The sequence below is a fragment of the Heterocephalus glaber genome, unplaced genomic scaffold, assembly GCF_053883595.1.
Source record: "Heterocephalus glaber isolate CG9 unplaced genomic scaffold, H.glaber_assembly_v1.0 deba00000470, whole genome shotgun sequence".
In the NCBI taxonomy this organism is placed as follows: domain Eukaryota; kingdom Metazoa; phylum Chordata; class Mammalia; order Rodentia; family Bathyergidae; genus Heterocephalus; species Heterocephalus glaber.
Genome location: NW_028258145.1, coordinates 14,722,787 through 14,745,411, shown reverse-complemented (window position 1 = coordinate 14,745,411; position 22,625 = coordinate 14,722,787). Strand labels below are relative to the sequence as shown.

Genomic DNA, 22,625 nt, shown 5'->3' with positions numbered 1-22,625 from the left:
ATATTGAAAAGATCATAGTGTTTGGTACTAGAGAATTAATGATGTGTATATATATATATATATATATACACAATGGGATTCTGTGTTGCCAGTTTAAAAACAAAAAGGCTGAAGGGTGTAGCTCATAGTAGCGTGCTTGCCTAGTATACTTGAGGGCCTGGGTTTGCTTTCTAGTACTGCAAAAACAAAAAAATACCCAACCAAAGAAACTGATTATATGCTGAGATGATATGATTTCTAAAAACGTCAGTCAGTAAAAAAAGCAAAGTGCAAAAAAGGATACAAATACTGACAATATATGCCCATTGCTTCATGCTAATGTAGAGTTTAATCAAAATTTTTTTTTTTTTGGTACTGGAAATTGAACTCGAGGCGCTGTGCTTGTGAGGCAGGCGGCGGAACCACTGAGGTGAATCTCCAGCCCTATCAAATGTTTTTCTTCCCATTACCAATTTGATGGGTAAAAAGTGGTATTTGATGGTTATAATTTATGTTTTACTTACGATGTGCAAGGTTGAACATGTTCTAATTTGTTTAAGGTCTATTTGCATTTGTTTTTCTGTGAATATATTTACATACCCTTTGGAGCTACTTGGCATTTATTTTTTTTGTTTTTGAGGGGGATTACTTAGTTTCCTATTGAATTGATAGTTTCTCATTTATAGAAAGACTTTTAAAGGATATTGTCTCTTTGTCAAATCATTGACCAGAAAATGTGTCTTCTTAGTTTGTTTCCTTTTGAATTTGTTTTGGTGAAGTTAAAAGATGTATGTAGTCAAATTTACCAGTCTTTTCTGTTATGACCTCTGCACATGAAATCAATTCCATGCAAATTGCTGAGATTTTAAATAACAAAATGACTATACTCACCGTAGTATCAGAGTCTGAGTGATAAATTGTGACTATTCAACAAATTTATTCCACAAATATTTAATTACATCTGCCATGTGGAAAGCCTGGCTCTGCATATTCTGAGAAAGTCCACATGCTACATAGAAAGAGTTCAAGGGTAGAAGAGACTTACTTTGCTGGGAATGGCAGGTGTGTTTTCATGAAGGTAACACTTGCAGTGGATCCTGAGAATTTGGACTTGTCTAGGGAAGAGGGACTTCTTGGGTACTTGATGCTTAGTTAAGAAGCTATCTAGTTTGTGGAAACTATAATCTGAAAGTTAAAAGTAGAACACAGGCTTGAAAGAAAAACTGAAGAATCAGACTCAGAAATACTGTATAAGAGTCTAAGGTAGCTCTAGGGAATCTGTTAGAAGCACAACATATGTTTCCATCTAATGGAAAATCATTAGGGGATTGTTGTGGCAATAAATTAATGCCTACTATTTTCTGTCTTGGAAATCTTCACTTAAGATTCAATTACTCAAGGTTCAGTCTCTTGGGAAGGTGTATTTAGCTTAACTTAGACTGCTTGTGCTGTGGCTAAGAGGACTTACTTGGTTTTTTCATTTTTTCTGTATTTTGTTTTATTATTTTGAATAATTTTATACTTTTGGAAAAGCTGCAAAAATAGTTCAATTTCATTTTCTTCATTACCCAGCCTCAGCTTTCCAAAATATATATTTAAAATTTTTTTATTTTAATTGGTATGTGCTTACAGTACAATAATGATTACATTTCTTGTGGGGAGTTGGTACATGTACATAAGAAATCTTAATTCTTGGGCTTGGGATTTAGCTCAGTGGTTCTGGTGCGCAAGGCCATGAGTTCGATCCCCAGTACCAAAAAAAAATAATCTTAATTCTTTTTAAAATTCCCCTTTCCCCTCCATCTCTTAGTCCCTTTGCCTTTTAAAAAAGATCAATCTCCCTATTTCTTACTATCTATCTTTTATTTTACTCTTCATTTATATTTTGGGTTTCTCATGTCAGAGAAAGCATGTGATATTTAAGCTTGTGTGTCTGATGTATTTTACTATGATTTCATCCTTTTTTCTACAAATGAATCAAATTTATCCTTCTCAATCATTATCTCAAATATATAAAGAACTCAAAAAATCAGACCACCCAAATTTAAAGACCCAATGCAAAAATGGGCATGTGAAATAGAATGACACTTCTCAGATGAAGAATTAGAAATGTGGAATGTGGGAATAAGGACTGAAATGTACAATAGATGTTGGGAAATGGGAAGAAAATGTTCAAATGGGAAGGGGAACGGGGAGGAGGGAAGGAGAAAGGAAGGAAGGGACAAAAAGTGAAAATTGAAGGAATAAATGGAAACAAAGCCTTTGTACATAGGAAGGGGAGGGGGCTTGAAGGGGGGAATGGGATAAAATAAAATTTATTTAAAAATAAAATAAAAACAAATTTATTATTTCTTATGGAATCTCCACAGTGATTTCCACAGTGGTTGCACCAGTCTACACTCCTACCAACAGTGTAGAAGGGTTCCTTTTTCCCAACAGCCCCTCCAGCATTTGTTATTGGCTGTTTTCTTGATAGCAGCCATTCTTTCTGGAGAGATGGAATCCCAGTGTTGTTTTAATTTGCATCTCTTGAATGACCAGTGATGTTGAACATTTTTTTCATATATTTATTTGTCATTTGTACTTCTTCATCTGAGCAGTGTCTATTGATTTCAGATGCCCGGTTTTGGATTGGGTCTTTAAATTTGGGTGGTCTGGTTTTTTTGAGTTCTTTATGTATTCTACATAGCAGTCCTTTATCTGAGGAACAGGTGATAAAATTTTTTCTTACATTGTGCTTTGTCTTTTCACTCTGTTGGTGGTTTCTTTCCCTGTGGAAAGAAAAAGCTTTATTTTTTAGTTCTGGGGATCAAACTCGGGTCCTTGCGCTTGCACGGGAGGCAGTGAAACCACTGAGCTAAATCCCCGGCCCAAAAGCTTTTTTAATAAGATGAGATCTCACTTCTTGATTCTTTGTGATAGTACCAATGCGACTGAGGTTTTACTCATAAAATCTTTACTTACACCAATGTCTTCAAGAGTTCTGCCTATTCTATCTTTCAGCAGTTAAGTGTTTATGTTTTAATACTTAGATCTTTGATCCATTTTGATTTTAGTTTAGTGCATGGTGAAAGACATGGGTCCAGTTTTAATCTTTGGCAAGTAGGAAGCCAGTTTTTTCAGCACCATCTATTAAAGAGGTTATCTTTCTTCTAGCGAAGGTGTTTGGCTACTTTGTCAAGGATAAGGTGGCTGAGTATGTCTTGAATTGTTTCTTCATCTTGCAGTCTGTTCCACTGATCCTCAGGTCTGTTTTTTTTTTTTTCCAGTACTATGCTGTTTTTATCACAGTAGCTTTGTAGTATAATTTCAAGTCAGGGATTGTGATGCCTCCTGCCTTACCTTTGTTGCCCAGGACAGCCTTTGCTATTCAAGGTCTCTTCTGATTCCAAATGAATTTAGGATTATTTTCGCTAATTCTATGAAATATGCTGTTGGAATTTTGATTGGAATTGCACTAAATCTGTGTAACAGGCCAGAGATTTAGCTCAGTGTCACCGTGTCTGCCTTGCAAGTGCAATGTCCTGAGTTCAATCCCCAGTACCGAAAAAGAAAATCTGGACAACAGTTTTTCAAGTATGGCCATTTCCACCATATTGGTTCTTTCTACCCAAAAATAAGGCATATCATTCCATTTTCTGATATCTTCTTCGATATCCTTTTGTCAGAGTACAGTAGTTTTCAATGTACAGGTTTACTACTTCTTTTGTTAGTATGATTCCTAGTATTTCATTTCTTTTGGATGCTATTGTTTTTTCTTGTTGTTGTTTTTTGGGGGTTTTTTTTGATACCATGGATCGAATTCAGGACCTTATACTTGCCTGGCAGGCTGTATGCCACTGAGCTAAATTCCCAGCCACAGATGCTATTGTTAAAAGTGTTGTTTCCTTAATTTCTCTCTCTGTGAGTCTGTTATTTGTGTACAGGAAGGCTACTGATTTTTGAGTGTTGACTTTATTTCCAGCTATGCTGCTAAATTTGGCTATTAAATCTAGAAGTCTTTTGGTGAGGTTTTTGGAATCTTCTATGTAGAGTATCATGTCATCCACAAATAATGGTAATTTGAGTTCTTCCTTTTCTATCCTTATTCCTTTTTTTTTTCTCTTGTCTAATTGGTCTGGCTAAAGTTTCCAGAATTATGTTGGATAGGAGTAGAGATAGTGGACATCCTTGTCTTGTTCCTGATTTTAGAGGGAAAGCTTTCAATTTTTGCCCATTAATATGATATTGGTTGTTGGTTTGTCATAGATGGCTTTTATCAGATTGAGATAAATATTCCAATTTTCTGTAGAATTTTTATTATGAATGAATGTTGGACTTTGTCAAATGCTTTTTCTGCATCTATTGAGATAATCATGTAGTTTTTGTCCTTGGCTCTGTAAATATAGTATATTACACTTGTTGATTTGCATATATTGAACCATCCCTGGATCCCTGGGATGAATCCTACTTGGTCATGTGTGTAATCCTCTTGATAATTTGATGCATTATGTTTGCCACTATCTTATTGATGATTTTTGCGCCTATGTTCATTAGCGAGATTGGCTTGTAGTTCTCTTTTTGGTTTGCTCCTTCTCTGGCACTGGTATCAGGGTAACACTTGCTTCCAGGAATGAATTTGGGAGTATTATTTCCCTTTGAATTTCATTAAAGAGTTTGAGAAGTAGCAGCATTAGGCCTTCTCTAAATTCCTTTTTTTTTTTTTTTGCACATCATTTTATCTCTTATCACTTACATCATGCCTGGCACACAGAAAATATCCAGTAAGTACTTTTTAAAAAAGTGAATGGCATTCCTATTCAATATTTAGGAAAGCTATTGATAGGCTGCTAGCACATTATTGATGCCATGGCAACTTTTCTTTTTCTTTTTTTTTCCTAAGATTTTTTTATTGGTACATTTTAGGTATACAATATGTTTACATTTACATTGGGTGCTTGTACCTGTACATGGTGTATCTTGGTTCTTATGTTTTTCCCCATTACCTGTGCACCCTTCAACCCCTACACCCTTCCCTATTTACATAGATTTCATTTCCATTTTTTTCTTTTCTCATAATTTCTTTCTTTCCCTTCTTTCCTTTCCCCTTTCCCCCAACACCCCTACATCTTTGGAACTTTTCCTCTGTCAAATTATCAGTTATTCGCTTTAATCATTTTAATCCTTATTTACACTTTCAGTTTCTCACGTTGGAGAAACTATTCGATATTTATATATGTGTGTCCTATTTATTTCACTTAAGAGTATGGCCTCAATATGCATCCATTTAGCTATAAATGTCTCTATTTTCTCATTCTTTATGGCTGAGTAGTACTCCATTTTATTAAAAAACCACATCTTCTTTATCCAGTTTCCAGTTGATGGGCACTTGGGCTGTTTCAAGCTTTACCAATTACAAACTGTGCCGCTATAAACATGGGTGCACATATATTGCTGTGGTATGATTCTTTGAATTCTTTGGGGAAGATACCCAGCAGGGGTATAGCTGGGTCAAATGGGACCTCTAGTCCTAGTTCTTTGAGGTATCTACATACTGATTTCCACAGTGGTTGTACCAGTTTGCACTCCCACCAACAATGGAGAAGGATTCCTTTCTCCCCACACCTCCACCAGCATTTGTTACTGGTTGATTTCTTCATAGCAGCCATTCTTTCTGGGGTGAGGTGGAATCTCAGTGTTGTTTTCATCTGCATCTCTCAAATGACCAGTGATGTTGAACATTTTTTCATATGTTTATTTGCTGCTTTTATTTCTTTGTCTGAGAAATGTCTGTTTATTTCAGATGCCCATTTTTGAATTGGGTCTTTGAATTTGAGGGGTCTGATTTTTTAAATTTCTTTATATATTCTAGATAGTAGTCCTTCGTCTGAGGTACAGCTGCTAAAATTTTTTTCCCACATTGTAGGTTGTCTCTTAGTTCTGTTGGTGGTTTCTCTTGCAGTGCAGAAGCTTTTTAATAGGATGAGATCCCAGTTGTTGATTCTTTGTGCTAGTTCCCATGCTACTGAGGTTTTGTTCATAAAGCCTTTTCCTATGCCAATATCTTCAAGAGCTCTACCTAAGATATCTTCCAGCAAGTTTAATGTTTCTGTATTAATATTTAGATCTTTAATCCACTTCAGTCTTAGTTAATGCATGGTGATAGGTATGGGTCTAGTTTTAATCTTTGGCAGGTTGAAATCCAGTTTTTCCAATGCTATTTATTAAATAGGCTATCTTTCCTCCAATGAGGGTGGTTGACTCCTCTGTCAAAGATGAGGTGGCTGAGTATGTCTGAAGTTGTTTCTGCATCTTCTAATCTATTCCACTGATCCTCAGGTCTGTTTCTTTGCCAGTACCATGCTGTTTTTATCACAGTAGCTTTGTATTATAGTTTCAAGTTGTGGATTGTGATACCCCCTGCCATGTCTCTGTTACCTAGAATTGCTTTTGCTTTTCTAGGTTTCTTCTGCTTTCAAATGAATTTATGGATTGTTTTCTCTAGTTCTGTGAAGTATATTGTTGGAATTTCAATCGGCATTGCATTAAATCTACATAGCAGTTTTGGAAGTATAGCCATTTTCACTATATTGGTTCTTCCTACCCAGGAACAAGGGATGCCTTTCCATTTTCTTATATCCTCCTCAGTCTCCTTTTTCAGAATGCTGTAGTTTTCAGTGTAGTGGTCTTTTGCTTCCCTTGTTAGGTTGATTCCTAGATATTTCATTTTTTTGGATGCTATTGTAAAAGGAATTGTTTCCCTAATTTCTCTTTCAGTGAGTCTGTTATTTGTGTATAAGAAGGCTATTGTTTTTTTGAGTGTTGACCTTATATCCAGCTACTCTACTGAATCTGTCAAGTCTAGAAGTCTTTTGGCGGAGTTTTTTGGGTCTTCTATGTAAAGTATCATATCATTAGCAAATTAATGGCAGTTTAACTTCTTCCTTTCCTATATTTATTCCTTTTATTTCTTTTTGTTTTCTAATTGCTATGGCTGATGTTTCCGGAACAATATTGAACAGGAGTGGTGATAGTGGGTATCCTTGTCTTGTTCCTGATTTTAGCGTGAACGTTTTCAGTTTTTGACAATTTCTTATGATGTTGACTGTTGGTTTTTCATAGATAGCCTTAATCAGGTTGAGATAAAGACCGTCTATTCCAAATTTCTGTAGGGTTTTTATCATGAATGGGTGCTGGATTTTGTCAAATGCCTTTTCTGCATCTATTGAGATGATCATATGGTTTTTGTCCTTGACTCTGTTAATATAGTGTATTACATTTATTGATTTACAAATGTTGAACCATCCTTGCATCCCTGGGATAAATCCAACTTGGTCAGGGTGTATGATCTTCTTGATGACACTCTGTATTCTGTTTGACAGTATCTTGTTGAGGATTTTTGCATCTATGTTCATTAGGGAGATGGCCTATAGTTCTCTTTTTTGGTTGGATCTTTCCCTGGTTTTGGAATCAAAGTAACACTTGCTTACAGGAATGAATTTGGAAGCTTTGCTTCCCTTTCAATTTCCTTGATGAGTTTAAAGAGTAATGGCGATAATTCTGTAAATGGCTTATAGAATTCAGCAGTGAAGACATCAGGACCTGAGCTTTTCTTTGTTGATAAATTTTTTATTACATTTTCAATTTCACTCATTGTAATTGGGGTGCTTAGAATTTCTATATCTTCTTCATTTAACTTTGGAAATTCATGTGTATCTAGGAATCTGTCCATTTCTTGTGTATTTTCCATTTTATTAGAGTACAGTTTCTTGAAGTATGTATTGCTCATCCTCTGGATTTCTGCTGGGTCTGTTGTGACTTCCCCTTTCTTGTTCTTAATTGCATGGATTTGAGCCTTTTCTTTCCTTTTTTGATAAGGTTTCCTTTTTTTGATAAAGTTGGCTAAAGGTTTATTGATTTTATTTATTCTTTCAAAAAACCAACTCTTTGATTCATTAATTTTTTTGTATTGTTCTCTTAGTCTCCCTTGCATTGATTTCTGCTCTGATCTTTATAATTTCCTCTCTTGTACAAACTTTGGGTTTGTTATGCTCTTGTTTTTCTGGGAACTTGAGGTTCTGCATTAGGTTATTTATCTGAGTTCTCTCTGTTTTCCTAATATGGGCATTCACTGCTATGAATTTCCCACATAGAACTGCTTTCATTGTGTCCCATAGATTCTTTATGTTGTACTGGCATTATCATTTACTTGTAGAAACTGTCTAATTTCTTCTTTAATTTCCTCTGTGACCCATTGGCTGTTCAGGAGGGTTTTATTCAATTTCCATGTGTTTGTGGGAGTTTTGCGGTTTCTTATGTTATTGACCTCCAATTTTATTGCACTGTGGTCTGATAATATACAGGGAGTAGCTTCAGTTCTTTTACATTTACTTAGACATGTCCTAAGAGCTAGCTTGTCTATTTTGGAGAATGACCTGTGTGCAGCCAAAAAGAATGTGTATTTTGATTTTGTGGGGTAGAATATTCTGTAAACATCTATTAAGTCTATTTGTTCAATAGCTTGGTTCAGTTTAATTTCTTTGTTAATTTTTTGTCTAGATGATCTGTCTATTTGTTATAGTGGGGTATTGAGGTCCCCCACTTCACATGTATTAGTGCTTATTTGTTTTTTCATGTCCACTAATTTTTTTTTGTATAGTTGGGGGCATTCATATTTGGTGCATAAATATTTAGGATTGTCATCTCTTCCTCTGGGATTGTTATCTCTTCCTCTGGGATTGTTCACTTCACAAGGATGTTGTGACCATCTTCGTCTCTCTTAATTAGTTTTGGTTTGAAATCTACTTTGTCTGCAAATAAGATTGCTAGCTCTGCTTTTTTCTGGGTTCGTGTGGTGTGGAGAACTGTTTTCCATCCTTTTACTTTCAATCTGTGAGTTTCTTTTTGAGTTAGATGTGTTTCTTGTGTACAGCATATTGATGTATTTTGCTTCTTAATCCATTCTGTCAGTCTATTTCTTTTGATTGGTGAATTGAGACCATTAACATTGAGTTATGGGACTCGCGCGCGACGCGGGGAGCCCCGTGCAGGCTTGCGGGGGCGCGCCTGCGCGTCCGTGTGTGCGACTGGGCCCACGAAAGCCCCAGCTCCCAGACACATTTTTATCATCATGGATTGGTTTGGAGATATATCAGATGGTGAAGTGGACCATTCTTTTTTTGATAGTGACTTTGAAGAAGCAAAGAAATGTGAAAATAACCTAGTTTTTGACAAGCAAAGTGATGACTCTAAAGAGAATAGTTAAGGATACAGAAAATATGAACTTGACGTTTGGAATACAAACAAAGGAAAATTATCTTACTGACAAAGGAAATGAAAGAAACATGAAAAATCTTCTAGATGAACATCCTGTAGAGAATGACATAGAAACCAGAAGTTCTTTATCATTGACCAATTCAAGATCAAAAGGATTGTTTGATGCTACAACAAGGCATAAAATACATTTGCTCCTTCCAAATAGAATTCCCAAAATTGTAAAAGAAGGTGAGGATGATTACTACACGGTTGGAGAGGAAAGCAGTGATGATGGAAAAAAGCGTCATGTGAGATCCAAGTCAGCTAAACCATCTCATAACTTTTAAAAAAGCATGAATAAAAAATACTCCAAAATTAGTTCCTCCTCTTCTTTGTCTTCCTCATCTTCAAGTTTAGGTACAGACTGTTCAGATGCTGGGCCTGATATTTCTAAGTCTCATTCACGTCCATCATCACAGAAACATACAATAACCCTCTTATCACCAAAACAAAAATATAAATCAGGAATAAAATCAACAGGAACACAACCTTCAAGTACTAAGCCAAAAATTGGTGACTATACTGAGGAATCTAAAGATACTGTGACAGATGTGACTCCTTTATCAACTCCAGACATCAGCCCTGTTCAGTCTTTTGAACTGGGCACATCACATGACCAAAAAGTAAAAGTTAAAAGACAGGAAAATGTGAGTCAAGGAGTATATGAACATGTTGAGGTTTTAAAAAATGATTCAAAATGCTTGAAAGCAGGCAAGAAAGGGAAGGAAAAACATGGGTCTAATTTCACCCCGAAGTTGCCAATATTAGATTCCAGTTCAGATCACAGGTGTAAGCAAAAAGTCTTACATGACACAATGGACCTAAATCATCTTTTAAAAGCTTTCCTGCAATTAGATAAAAAGGAGCCACAAAAACATCACTTTGATCAGCCTCCAGTAGTACCTAGGAAGAACTTTTCTTTCACCAGAGAAGAGGTGAGACAGATTGATTAGGAAAATCAGAGGCTTTTGAAAGAACTGTCAAGACAAGCTGAAAAACCAGGAAACAAAAGTGCAATTCCCAGAAGATCAATTGGTCATCCCCCTAAGTTATATCATAGTGCTCTCAACAGACAGAGGGAACAACAAAGGATTGAAAGAGAAAATTTGACTTTATTGAAAAGGCTTGAAGCTGTGAAGCCCAGAGTTGGTATGAAACGCTCAGAACAGCTGATGGATTATCATCGCAATATGGGTTATCTCAACCCAGCACCTTCCTCCAGAAGAGTGAGGTCTATGCTTGGGCAGTATAGCCTATTAAGAGGGGCTTCCCGGACATCCAGTGCTACCAGTGGCCTCAGTTGTAAGACTGAGCTGTCAGGTTCTGACACATCTAACAACTTGTTGCTGAGACCTAAACCTCCTAATGTCCATGCTGCTTGGTTATAAAGCCTTTTTCTTTTTACTTCAAACATTTATCACCCAATTTTTATTGATGTGTTTTTGTGTATTACTATAATTCTCTGTGTAAACATCTATAAGACTTTTTTCAGCAATTCAAAGTACACAACAGTGAGTTGTAATTTATTGTTATTCAGTGCAAAATTGTTGTTAAAATGACAATGTAAAGTCAGTGTTTACTATGAGAATGTATTTATATGAGGTATATATGTATTTATTAGAGAAATGGTTCCATAGAATGCATGTATATTTTCTCAATATAGAAATGGAGTTGTCATGTAGACAAAGCAATCGTAATAATATCAGTGCATGTTGTACCCAAATGTTCACTGTATAGTTCTTATTTTATATTTGCATTTCTTGTAAGCTTTAAACTGTGAGCTTGCCACCTGAATTTGATTGACTTTGTTTTCCATTTGCTTTAGGACTTATGTGGAGTGAGTCATAACCTGATTGTGAAAATTACACTTGATTTTTATGAAACAAATTTTGAAATGTGTTTTGTGGGTGGAGCTAAATTAGACTTGTTAAGCACATTGAGAGAAGCTTGTCCTGGGGCAATCCTTGGAATTCGCCAGAGGTAACTCATACTTCTGTGTAAGAGCACTGAGATAGCTCTTCAAAATTTGATTAGCCACTTCAAACCATTTCATACTGTGAATATTAGAAAGTTCAACTTAGAAACCCCTTTCTTGTGTTTTAATGATTCAGAGAAAGGAAGTGGGCTTTAGAATTATAATCTACTGCCTTGTGACTAGTTTGTCTACAGACCAGGTCAGTTGCACATCAGCAGAGCAAGTATTTGTTCCATCAGCAAAATAGCATCACAAGTTTGAAGAGCCAAGGAACAGATCCCAAGGTATGTCAGAACAGTGTTTTAAGTGATTCTATTAGCATATTGTGCTATAATTTAGTATTTATTGTATTGAGAGATGACTTAGAATAAGAAAGTTTTAGAAATGCTTTAGAAATTCTAAATAGTATTAATAGGTTCTGAAAATTAAATATGAACAATAAGGGAAAGGACGTACATCGGTTGAGGCTACACCTTTAAATGTTAGCTAGTTTTCTGGTTTTGTTTTGGTTTAGCATTTTTACCAATCTCACATTTAAAGGACTAGTAATCTTGATGGAAATGTTAGTGGCAAATAGGGTATAATACAGTGGACTTTTTGAAATTAGAATATTTTTCTGCCAGTTCACAGGCTCTTATTTCATACAGCAAAGTGTGGTCTTTTATTGCTGTTTTTCATTAGTGGCCTTTTCAGTATACCTTTAGAATATATAGGAAAGTTGTCATATTATATGACAAATCTTTCCTTTATAATACTAATTTTCTGCAGCCACAGTAAGATTTGTGCTTTATTTTTTAATGCTCAAGCTCTGTAGCATGTTTGCTATGTTTACTTTTTGTAGCACATTTAGCAGAAAGGCAAAGTATATTTTTCTAAACATTAATGCATAATTTATTGGCCTGAGTTTGTATTCATAGATTTTGTTTAGTATAAGACATATAAAGCATGGAAATACTGAGCTTAACGTCATAAAAACACAACCTGGCCACAAGATTTTTCTGCTACTCTCCTCGGGCTATAACATTCTTCCGTGTTATTTGATACTTCGTTTTAGAGAAAAAATTTACACTTGTTTTATATATAAAAACTTTAGCTAACCTAAACAAAGGTTTTCTTTTGTTAACTCATTATACTTTTAATGTTTGTGTAACAGTTTTTCTTTAAAGAGAGATAAGATAATGCTGAATTTAAAACTTGGCATTTGGATATTTGCTCAATAGGGAGTCAATTTTTAAAACTGGATTTTTACTGGGGGGGGTATGTATATACACACAGAATCTTTTATATAGCATTAGTCTCAATACATTTTGTATAATCTCTCCTGCCAACTGTCAGCATACAACACATTACTTCACATATAAAGCTATTCTTTGATTTTAGATACCAATTTAATGCCTTTAATTTTTACAACCTTGAAAGATAAAGTTTGTCTAAGTATTATCAATAACAGAGATTCAACTTTGAATAAAAGTTGGGAAGAGCAACAGTCTTTTTTAAACAAAATTTACAATTTTATTGTCATAGTTGCTTATAAAGATAGGTAGCTATATAGGCATTGGAAATGTATTCTCTGATATGTCAAGGTACTTTGAAAATTGTTGCAGTTTAAGTGACATTTTTAATGGTGGAATCATAAATACATTCATTACTCTCTTCATTCTCTATGGCATAAAAAAGTGAAGGATAATCTAGCCTTATTTCATATTTGGTTCACTTGGAGCTAATACATGTACCTTGAGGATTTACACTTATAACTAGAAAGTATCCAATTGAAGGCCTAGTTTTAGGCCAGAGTCTGACTAAAAATTATTTTCATTTCTGTTAAATGTTGAGTTAATGTCACCTCCTTTTAAGTAAGATTCTGTGAAAGATTTTTAAACTATTAAAATTATTTCTTAAGGGGTAGCTACTAGCTCATTTTTCTCCTACTTTTTTCAATCTCCATGAAAAGCTGCTTTCTTAGCTACTACAAATAAAGTTTTCTGGTTTGCTTATAGATATAGTGTAATGGAGTTGTTTTCAATGCATTAACTCAAGTGTTCAAAATGATACCTAGATAACTTTAAGAAGGTGATTGTGATGGGTATGATTGTGTGCTTCTCATCTTTAGAGTCGAACTCCACAGCTCTGAGAAGTGTTAAGACTGATGTAAAGTTAAAGGTGTGAGTTTATCATATTTTAATAATTAAATCTCTAAAAAGTTTACTGTATGAAATGCCAAAGTCTGCACCTATAATGACTGTGTGCCATCTTGGAAAATGTGCTTAATGCTAATGGATGCTTAGAATACTGTGAATAAAGATTAGTAAGATACTTAAAAATCAACGTCTTTTTACAATTTCCTAGTCGGTTGTAATGTATTTTAGGTGGGAAGAACTGACTTGGCCTAGGGGAGAAAGAAATAAAAGAATTAAAGATAAAAATAAAAAAAAACATTGAGTTATAATTGATAAATATTGACTCATCCTTGTCATGATGTTTTGCTGTTGTTGGCTCTTCTATTTCTTATTTTTTTCCCCTTTTCCCTTTAGTTTCTTACCTTTCCTGGTGGCTTCCCTCTGTTGGGCCTCATTCTCTAAATTTCTTGTAGAATTCAGCAGTGAATCCTTCAGGGCCTGAGCTTTTTTTGTTGTTGTTGGCAGATTTTTAATTACAGCTTCAATTTCATTGACTGATATTGGTTTATTTAGAATTTTTATATCTTCTTGATTCAGTTTTGATAATTCATATGTATCTAAGAATCTGTCAATTTCTATTGAACTTTCCATATTATTAGAATACAAGTTTCAAAGTAGGTATTGATGATCTTCTGGATTTCTGTGGAATCTATTGTGATTTCACCCTTTTCATTCCTAATTGTGTAGATTTGAGTCTTTTCTTTCCTCTTTTTGATAAGGTTGGCTAAAGGTTTGTCCATTTAATCTTTCAAAGAACCAATTCTTCAATTCATTGATTCTTTGTATCATTTTCTTAGTCTCCATTGCATTAATTTTTGCTCTGATCTTTACAGTTTCCTTCCTTTGGGCTTGGGCTCGACATGCTTTTTTTCTGGAAGCTTGAGGTTCAACATTAGGTTGTTCATTTGAGCCCATTCTGTTTTTCTGATATGAATATTCACCTCTTAAATTTCTCTCATTGGACTACTTTCATTGCGTTCCATATCTTGTATTGGCATTATTGTTTAATTGTGGAAACTGTCTAATTTCTTCTTTACTTTCATCAGTGATGCATTGGTTGTTCAGGAGGGTGTTATTTAATTTCTATGTGTTTATGAAGTTCTTGTGGTTTCTTTTGCCATTGATTTCCAATTTCATTGCATTATGGTCTGATAATATGCACGGGACAGTTTCTTTTGTATTTACTTAGTCATATTCTATGAGCTAGTATGTCTATTTTGGAGAATGTCCTGTGTTCAGCTAAGAAGAATGTGTATTCTGATGTTGTGGGGTAGAACATGCTGTAGGTATCTACTAAGTCCATTTGTTCAAAAGTCTGGTTCAGTTCTAATATTTCATTGTTGGTTTTTTTGTCTAGTTGATCTATTTGTGACAATGAGGTATTGAAGTGTCCCCCATTATAATTATATTAGTGTTTATTTGATTTTTCATGTCCATTAATATTTGTTTTATATAGTTGGGTGCACTGCTATTTGGTGCATATCTATTTATGATTGTTATGTCTTCCTCTTGGATTGTTCCCTTTGTAAGGATGTACTGACCTTCTTTGTCTCTGTTAATCATTCTTGGCTAACCCAGGGATTTAGCTCAGTGGTTCCGGTGCCTGCCTCATAAGTGCAAGGTCCCGAGTTTGATCCCTGTACCAAAAAAAAAAAAAAAAAAAAAAAAAAAAAGCAAGAGTTAATCATTCTTGGCTAGAAATCCACTTTGTCTGGAAATAGAATAGCTACCCTTGCTTTTTTTCTGAGTTCCTGTCACATGGAATATTGTTTTCCATCCTTTGACTTTCAGTCTATGAATTTTCTTTTGAATTAAATGTGGTTTTTGTATGCAGCATATTGTTGGATCTTGCTTCTTGATCCATTCTGCCAATCTTTTCCTTTTGATTAGTGAATTGAGACCATTAACGTTGATGGTTATAACTAATATATTGACTTATCCCTGTCATGTTATTTTCCTGTTGTTGGCTTCCTTTTTTCCTCATTGTTTAATTTCTTGCCTTGCCTGGTGGATTCATTCTGTTGGGGTTCATTGAGTTGTAATCCTTATTATCTCTTTCTAGAATATCCTTCAGAGAAGGATTTTGAGTGCTGGTTTGGTGTTCATGAATTTCCTCAGGTGTTTCTTTTTACAGAATTATCTTATTTCTCCATCAATTTTGAAAGATAGTTTTGGAGGTTACATCAATCTGGGTTGGAAATTGTTTTCCTTTAGGGCTTGAAATACTTCATTCCAAGTTGACTGGAGGGTTTGTGTTGAGAAGTCTGCTGTGATTCAGATGAGCTTTCCTTTATAGGTGATTTTTAAATTTTCTCTAACAGAGAAAAGAATATGTTTAATTTCCATGTTCTGAATCTTGACTATTATATGCCTTAGGGAAGATTTTTTTAAATCATGGTTAATTGGAGTTCTGTATGCCTCAATTATCTGAATGTCCAATTCTTTTTCCCTGTCTGGGAAGTTTTCTGCCATGACTTCTGTGAATGGCATTTTTTTGCCATTTGTGCTATCTCCTGCTTTTTCATTGACTCACATTGTTGTGAGTCTGGACTGTGGAACAAAGCGTTGCCTGCCACTTCCCTCTTTTTCATTGAAGTCTCTCTTTGCTCTCCCTGTGGCTTCAATTCTTGCTTGAGATCCTTCCTGGGTCCCACTTTCCTCCTTCTCCTTCTCAGGACACCAAATCTCAGAGGGGCTCTTTCTCTGCTGCTCACCACTCTACCATCTTCCTAGAAGTCTCTGAATTTGGTTATTAATTTTAAGAGTCTTTTAGTGGAATTTTGGGGTCTTCTGTGTAGAAGATTATGTTAGACAACATCATGTTATTAATATAATGACAAATAATGATAATTTGACTGCTTCCTTTCCTGTACATATCCTTTTTATTTCTTTTTATTTCCTGATTGCACTAGCTAGTATTTTGAGTATTATATTAAACATGTGTAATCATAGTGGACATTTTTGTCTTGTTCCTGATTTTAGAGGCAAAGCTTTCAGCTTTTCTCATTTAATATGATGTTGGCAGTAGGTTTATCCTAAATGGCTTTGACTAGATTGCGGTAAGGTCCTTTTATCTCTATTTTCTTTAGGTTTTTTTTTTATCATGAATGGATGTTGGATTTTGTCAGAGGCTTTATCTGCATCTATTGTGACCATGTGATTTTTTTGTTCTACCTTCTGTTTCTGTGGTGTATTACATTTATTGATTTGTGTATTTTGTCCATCCCTTCACACCTGGGAAGAGGCTTACTTGGTCATAATGTATGACCTTTTTCATGATTTGTTGAATTCTGTTTGCCAGTATCTTGTTCAGGATTTTGTGTCTATGTTTATTAAAGAGATTGGCCTGTAGTTCTCTTTTTTGGTAGATCCTTTTCAGGTTTTGGAATCAGGATAATGCTAACTTCCAGAAATGACTTTAGCAGTACTCCTTCCCTTTGAATTTCACTACAGATTTTGAGGAGTACTAGCATTACATCTTTTCTGAAGTACATATGGAATTCAGTGGTGAATCCATTGATTCCTAGGCTTTTCTTAGTAGGGTTTTTTTTTTTTTTGGTACCGGAGATTGAACTTGGGACCTTGCGCTTTTGAGGCAGGTGGTGGACCCACTGAGCTAAATCTCCTGCCCCAGTTAGTAGGTTTTTAAAAATTACTACTCAATTTCATTGCCAGTTATCGGATTATTCAGGGGCTTTCTATTTTTCTGTTCAGTTTTGGTAATTCATATATATCTAGGAATTTATCCATTTCTTCTGGGTTCTCCAATTTCCTGGACTACAGATTTTCAGAGTAGTTACTAATAGTATTCCAGACTTCAGTGGTGTCTATTGTGATTTCATCTTTTTCATTTCTAATTGTGTTGATATGGGCCTTTCCTTTTTTGGCGAGATTGGGTAAGAGTTTGTCTATTTTCCTTAGTCTTTTGAAGAAACTGGTCGTCATTAGTTCTTTGTATAGTTTTTAGTCTCAATTTCATCAATTTCTTCTCTGAGCTTTATAAATTCCTTCTTTGTACTAGCTTTAGATTTGGGTCATTCTTATTTTTCTAGGATCTTGAGGTGCATTGTTAAGTTATTACTTTCAGCTCACTCTGTTTTTATGATGTGGGCATTCACAGCTACAAACTTCTCTCTCAGGACTGCTTTCTTTGTATCTCATAAGTTCTGGAATTATCCTTTGATTGTAGGAAGTAATTTCTTCCTTGATTTCTTCTGTGAGCCATTGATTACTCAAGAGAGTATTTTTCCTATTTTGTTTTTTTTTTTGTACTGGGGATCGAACTCTGGACCTCGTGCTTGCGAGGCAGGTGGTGGAACCACTGAGCTAAATCCCCGGCCTATCAAGAAAGTATCTTTAATTTCTTTATATTTGCATAATTTCTGTGGTTTCTTTTGCCATTTACTTTCTTTTATTGTCCTGTGATGTGATTCATTGGCATTTACTTAAGCAGGTTTTATGGGCTAGCATGTGATGTGTTTTGGAGAGCATTCCATGTGCTGTTGAGAAAAATGTGTATTATGTTGTTATTGGGTGGAATACTATATATATATAAAAGCCCATTTGTTCAAAGATTTGGTTCAGCTCTGCTATTTCTTTGTTGATTTTTTTGTCCAGTTAGTCTATTTGTGACAGTGGGGTACTGAGGTCTCCCACTATAAGTGTGTTTATGTTTGACCATTTATCTTATTTTTTTTCTTTTTCTTTTTGGGTACTGGAGATTGAACTCACGACCTTGCACTTGCAAGGCAGGCAGTGGAACAACTGAGCTAAATCCCAGGCCCTGTGTTTATGTTTATCTGAGCTTTTGTGTCTAGTCGTGTTTGTTTTATGAAGTTGGGTGCACTGGTATTTGATGCACATATATTTATAATTTTTATCATTCCAGTATGTAGTAGTCTGTTTTACCTCTTCTGACCAGTTTTGGCTTGAAGTCTACTTTGTCTGAAAATAAGGTAGCTACTCCTGCTTGTTTGGGCATTCTCATTGCATGGAATATTGTTTTCCATCCTTTGAGTTTTATTATTTATTTATTTTGTTTGTTTTTTGAGACAGGGTCTTGCTATGTGTTCAAACTGGCCTTGAACTCATTATGTAGCCCAGGCTGGCCTCAAACTCACAATGATCCTCCTGCCTCAGTCCCCCAAGTGCTGGGATTACAGGCTTGCACCACCACACCCAGCCATCCTTTGACTTTTAGTCTATGAATTTCTTTTTGGATTAAATGTGTTTCTTGTATACAACATATCACTGTTTTGCTTTTTTTTCCTTGATCCATTCTGCCAATCTGTGTTTTTTGATTGAGGGGTTGAGACCATCACATTAAGCATTATTACTGAGAGGTATTGAATTATTCTCGTCATTGAATTATTTTCCTGTTGCTGATTGGTTTTTGCTTCTGCTTAACTGCTCATTTTGCCTTGTGTGTTCATTCTATTAGACATTTTTAGCTGCTTTAGCTTTATTGTCTCTTTCCAGGATATTCTTGAAGATTTTTTGTAATGCTGATTTGGTGGTCATGAATTTCTTGCAGGTTTTTTTTTTTTGATACCAGGGATTGAACTCAGGACTTTGTGCTTGCCGGGCAGGCACAGCACCACTGAGCTAAATCCCTGGCCCCTTGGTGATCATGAATTTCTTAAGATGCTAATTGTTATGAAAAGATCTTATTGCTCCGTTTTGAAAGATAATTCTGTAGAATATCAGTCTGAGTTGGAAGTTGTTTTCATTTAGGAGTTGAAACCCTTCACCCACACTCTCCTAACCTTTAAGGTTTGTATTGAGAAATCTACTATAATACTAATGGATTTACTATTAATTGTTGCTTTTCTCTAATAGCTTTTATGATTTTGTCCTTGTGTTGGACTTTTGGGATTTTAACTATGATGTATTGTATAGAAGTTCTTTTCTAATTGTGTCTATTTGGAATTCTATATACCTTGCTTATCTTTATGTTTAATTCTTTTCTCATATTTGGAAACTTTTCTGCTATTATTTCCTTTTGTTTGTTTTTGAGACAGGGTCTCACTATGTCATTCTGGCTAGCCTTGCTCTCACTATGTAGGCCAATATGGCCTTGAACTAATGGCAGTCATCCTGTTTCAGCCTCCCGAGTGCTGAGATTCCAGATCTGTGCCACCATTCCTGGGTGTTATTTCTGCAAACAGCTTTTTTTATGCCATCGGTGTTGTCTTTTGATTTTACTAATTCCAATTCATCTTAGATTAGTTTTCTTTGCATCATTAGCAGCTGTTGGATTGATATATATATACTGAACTTGGGACCTTGTGCTTGCGAGGCAGGCGCTGGAACCACTGAGCTAAATCCCCGGGCCTGTTGGATTAATTTTTCATGTTATCTTTGTTTTCAAGGTATCTAAGAGTAATTGCTCATTGTATCAGTCACATCTCTAGTTATGACACATTGTTCTCACACCCATCACTTTTGCTGCCCACATTTTCCATGTAGTTTTTAATCTCCCAAATTTCTGTTTGGTACCATTTCATGGACTGAAATTCTTTTTTAAACTGGTCATTCATGTCTAGAACTGTTTTATGTAGCTCATCTAGTTTTTTATTAGTGTCTTCTGTAAACTTGATGATAATTTTGTTAAGTCCATTATCTTTTTAGTTATATCTTCTTTGAACTCGCTAAGCATGTTATTGATCTGCTTTTTAATCTTTTATCATTTTGAATAATTTAGGTGTGTGGCTTTTGATTTCTTCCCCTTCAGTGCCTCAGGAATCAGTTTCAGGAGAGTTGGGAGTTTTGGGAGGCATGTTCCTATTTGTGTGTGTGTGGGGGGGTGTTGAGGTTATGGGCACTTATCATGGAAAGACTTGGTTGTTAGTATAGAGATCTCTTAATTAGTGTCTGCTTTTCAGTGATGCATGGTGGGAATGGCTAACTATAGATCTTTGCCTCTATCCAAGATCCAACTCTGTTTATTCAGGAGGGGAGGCTGCAGTGTATTTTGCTGAGGCCCTAGTTCTCTGGGAATGGGCCATAGTATTGTTAATCACACAAAAGTAGGCCAGAAATTGTCATACAGAGAAAATCAGTTACTAGCAACAACTATTTCACCCTTGCAAGAGCAATTATAATAGAGTCAAAGACAAACTGGATATTGATGTTCCCTAATAACCAATAATGTACCACCCTAACTATAGAAAAAGTATAAACACAAAGACAAACCAAATATTGAAATAGAATAAATATGTACTTAGTGCAACAACTATACATTTACTAACAATAAAAAGAATTCAACAATAATACCATAGAGTTAACTATCTAAAGATGAATAAAGCTTACTGGTTATACTAGTACAGATAGAGGTGATGTGGAATGAGGGAGTAAAAAATTTGAAAAAGTGAGCAATAGAAGTTGAGAAGTAGGAGGGAAAAGTGAAATAAAGGATCCCATTAAGGAGTAAAAGAAAATTAATAGAATTAGATAAAGGCAACAGAAAACAACAAACAAGAAAAAGAAGAAAAAAAGATGACAAAATAAGAAGAAAAAGAAAATATTAAAAAGAAAGTAAAAAAGGAAAATAAAAAAACCTCAACCCTTCCCAAACTAATGAAGAAGAAGGAGGAGGAGGGGGGTGGGGAGGGAAGGGGAGAAGAAAAGAGTAAAAATATACCTCTATATTTTTGAATGAGTGATTTTTTTCCTGGATCTGCAGTCTTGTAATCCAGCAAGTCAGGTTTTATTTTTTTCCACCTAGCTTTATGGCCTGTGAGTTTGTAAACTGCCCTCTCCTACACTGGCTCCTCTTTCCATACCCCAGACTGAGGCAATTATTCTAGCTGAAGGGTGCCTTTGCTCATGTTGGTTGATTGGGAACACAATCAGACCTCTGATCTGTGCTGGATGTAGGCAGCAGGGGAGAGAAATTCATCAGACTTAAGGCCAGCACTTTCAGACCCCTACCCCTCTGCTTGTACACAAGGTGGCCCTGGCTTTTCACCAGAAAGGGCAGAGCCGTGTCCTTCCCAGTCTGAGCTTAATCTTCTTAGGGCATCTATGTCTAACCTACACTTTCTCCACTGTTGTCTCCCGTGGTTGTCTCTCACCCAGTCACTGTTGGAGGGTAACACTGGAAACCCTAAAGGAAAGTTATTTTGTAGTTGTTCTGTGTCATAGTCTTATACAATGAATTCCTTCCTCAAGTTTCTCTTGTATAAACATCCTCTGGCAATATGGTGGTGCTACCCTAGATTTCTTCTGCAACTCTAGCCTGCCCTGTGGAAGGAGTCACTTTTAGAGTAAATCCCCATGGTGTCTTTGCAGTTTACAGCAGCCATGGGCTTTTCTTGGGAATAGTGCTGCTGGATCCATCAGTCATTTCTCCTTGGAGCTCCCAACCCTGGGGGTTTACCTTGTGTCTGCAGAGGCAAGTTTCCTTCCCCAGGAGCCAGCATGAGCATTCCAGTCTGCTTCATCCTTTTCTTTGTTCTGTTTCTCCATCTTCTCTGTAGTTTCTCATTTCCTGTCAGCTCCCTCCAAATTACTGAAGATCTACTTTTTTCTCTCTCTCTCTTTACCAAGTTATTGTTTCCCAGGTATGTCTGGGTTCTGGGTCCTGGAGAGGCTGTATTTTGCTGCTGATCACTACTCAGCCATTTTTCCTTTCCAGCTTTCCACAGTATTAACATTTTACATAATCATGGTACATCTGTGAGAAGTGTGAAGTTAATGTTGATAAAACATTGATAACTAAACTTTATTAGAATTTCTTTCACTTTTCTACTAATGTAGAGATTCTTTTTGTATGAGGGATTGAAACCAAGGAGTGCTAAGCTACATCCCTGTCTTTTTTGTTGTTGTTGTTGTTGTTGTTTTGGGGAACAGGGGTCTCACTAACTTGCTCAGGCTGACCTCAAACTTGTAATTCTCCTGCCTCATCTTCTTGAGCAGGTGGGCTTATAGGCTCTGTAATTTGTTTTTTAAAAAATTTATTGGTACATTTTAAGTACACAATATCATGACATTCATCATTGGAGATTTGTACCTTTACATAATATATCTTGATTCTATTTTTTCCCCATTCCCCTGCCCTCCCTTCACCCCCTCCACCCCTCCCTTTCTACAAAGACTTTGTTTCCAGTTTTTCATTTTCTTAAATTAATTCCAATACCTTCTTTCTTTTCACCAATTTCACCATTTTCTCATTTTTTCTTTTCCTTCCTTTCCCCTAC

At 35.6% G+C, this 22,625-nt stretch overlaps 1 pseudogene; it reads left to right on the top strand.

Annotated features, from left to right (window-relative positions):
• Positions 1-9,032: 9,032 nt before the first annotated feature.
• LOC147829775 (cilia- and flagella-associated protein 97 pseudogene) lies at positions 9,033-10,971 on the top strand (annotated as a pseudogene).
• The last annotated feature ends 11,654 nt before the right edge of the window (positions 10,972-22,625 follow it).